Below are 3,002 nucleotides of genomic sequence, written 5' to 3' on the forward strand. Positions count from 1 at the left end.
ACACAATTATTGAGAATTGCAATAAGAAGTCTATTTCTCTGTTTTGACATGCAGCTAAACTTCTTAATAAAAGTAACTTATATCTTTTTTTTTGTTCTTTTTTGGGTCATTCTGCATCTTTCTCACTGGCTTATTTTCGGGTTCTTTGCTTTCTTTGCTTTCAATCTAGGTGACCTCATTGGAAAAAGTAAATGGGATAATTTCTCTCTTTAACTTCATATCCATCAATATTTTCTCATTGCACAGATAGTAAAATCTGAAGCCTATGAAATTGATAAGTGTAAAGATACATATTATAGAATATTAAAATTTTGATAGAATGTATGGTACATATTTAAAACAGCAAAAGATGTTAAACAATTTAAATGATGAATGATACATAGCTAATTAACAAACTATTGTACATTCACACAATAGAATGCTCTACATTTGTGAAAAAGAATGAGGACGTTCTTGCTACATTGATATATTAAGAACACCAAGCCATAAAGACTTAAATATAAGACATGACACCATAAAACTCCTAGAAGAGAACACAGGCAAAACATTCTCTGACACAAATCGTACCAATGTTTTCTTAGGTCAGTCTCCCAAGGCAATAGAAATAAAATAAAAAATAAACAAACGAGACCTAATCAAACTTACAAGATTTTGTATAGCAAAGGAAACCATAAACCAAACGAAAGGCCAACCTACGGACTAGGAGAAAATATCTGCAAATGATGCAAGTGACAAGGGCTTAATTTCCAAAATATATAGACAGCTCATACAACTCAACAACAACATAAACAACCCTATCAAAAAATGGACAGAAGACATAAATAGCCATTTCTCTAAAGAAGACATATAGATGGCCAACAGGCACATGAAAAGCTGCTCAACATTGCTAATTATTAGCGAAATGCAAATCAAAACTAAAATGAGGTGTCACCTCACACCAGTTAGAATGGGCATCATCAGAAAATCTACAAACAACAAATGCTGGAGAGGGTGTGGAGAAAAGGGAACCCTCTTGCACTGCTGGTGGGAATGTAAACTGATACAGCCACTATGGAGAACAGTATGGAGGTTCCTCAAAAAACTAAAAATAGAGATGCCATATGCTCCTGCAATCCCACTCCTCGGCATCTATCCAGACAAACTTATAATTCAAAAAGATACATGCACCCCTATTTTAATGGCAGCACTATTCACAACAGCCAAGATGTGGAAACAACCTAAATGTCCATCTACAGATGAATGGATAAAGAAGATGTGGTACATATATACAATGGAATACTTGAAAAGAATGAAAATTTAAAACATGAAGTGAAAAAGAATGAAATAATGCCATTTGCAGCAACATGGATGGACCTAGAGATTATCATACTAAGTGAAGTCAGAAAGAGAAAGACAAATACCATATGATCTCACTTATATATGGAATCTAAAATATGACACAAGTGAACTTATCTGTGAAACAGACTCACAGATGTAGAGAACAGACTTCTGGTTGTCAAGGGGGAGGGGGTCAGGGGGCAGTTGGATTGGGAGTTTGGGATTAGCAGATGCAAACTATTATATATAGAATGGACAAACAACAAGCAACTACTGTAGAGAACAGGGAACTATATTCAATACCCAATAACATAATGGAAAAGAATATGAAAAAGAATATATATATATATACATATATGTATATGTGTGTGTATAACTGAATCACTTTGCTGTATGGCAGAAATTAACACATTGTAAATCAACTATACTTGAATAAATTTAAAAAATTTTAAAAACTAAAATGAAAAAAACAACACCAAGCCAGAACCTACACTTTCACCCCTCAAAGCTGAAGCACTAATTCCCTACGCTGCTGGAAATGTCAGCAAATGACACTTTATAGCTGAGCTCCACTCTGGAGATTGTCCAGATCATCACCACTTCCCTGCCCCCCACCCTTTATTTCGAAGCCCACAACAGTCTGGTCACTATTCCCTCCACTGTTAAAATTCTTCTTTACCATGTCACTATATCAAGAAAACTAACACTGGCTGCAGTAACAAACAGCCTCCAGTTCTCAGGGGCTTGACATAATAAACATTTACTTCTTGCCCTGTCATAGTCCCATGCAGGCTGAATGGCTCTCTTGGGCAGCTGTCCTCTATGTGGTGACTCAGAGGTCCAGGTTCCTTCTAGCCTGTGGCCCCACCTTGGAGCTGTCTTGAAGTTCTGTGCTGTATCCTTTTCATTCTTCCAGCCAGCAAGCTGAGAGGTAGTAAAGGATTGTGCAGGAATTTTTATGACTGGGCATACATCACTTCCTCCCTCATCCCACTGGTCAGCAATCAGTCACATGGCCCACCCAACTGAACTGCAAGGAAGTCTGGGAAATGTAGACTTCCTGCGTGCCCTGGAAATATGAGCAGGGAGCATCTTGATGGAATCTTCCACACTAAAGGTGACCTCCTCACTGCCACCCAGTGGGTGCTTTTCAGCCCTCCTCTGCCCTGACCTCCCTGTGGCCTTGCTCACTGTTAATTATTGCTTTCTCGAGTCACCTGCTTTCCATGGTTTCCTGCCAGCCTCTGGCTGTCTGTCTGCTCCTTTAGCTGCCAGTTCTCATGTCCTTCACAGGTTCACTTTACTTTGCTGTTTGCTGCTTTCATCATGGCCACATTCTCTCTTCTGCACAAAACACCGAGGATTGGAGCATTTCCTTACCCATTTTGTACCCCCTTTCTTTTCTTTTGTATCCCAATTCTTATCAAGGTGACTACCATTTAATAGGTGTTCAATAAATGTTTCTGAATTGAATTAGAATGATGAATGGTTCTTTGCTGTCAACATGTTCACAGTCCATATACATATAATTAGTTTGAAAGTCAATATAAGTAAAGTGTAAAACCGTAGGGGGTCTCCAGGCACTGAGCAAGTTCACAGAAGGACAAAAAAAAATCTCTTTTACTGAAAGGAGCCAAGACCGTCTTTACGGATGAGGCAAGAGCAGAATGGGTAGGTCAGATTTT

Source organism: Delphinus delphis, chromosome Y (assembly GCF_949987515.2).
Source record: "Delphinus delphis chromosome Y, mDelDel1.2, whole genome shotgun sequence".
Taxonomy (NCBI): Eukaryota; Metazoa; Chordata; class Mammalia; order Artiodactyla; family Delphinidae; genus Delphinus; species Delphinus delphis.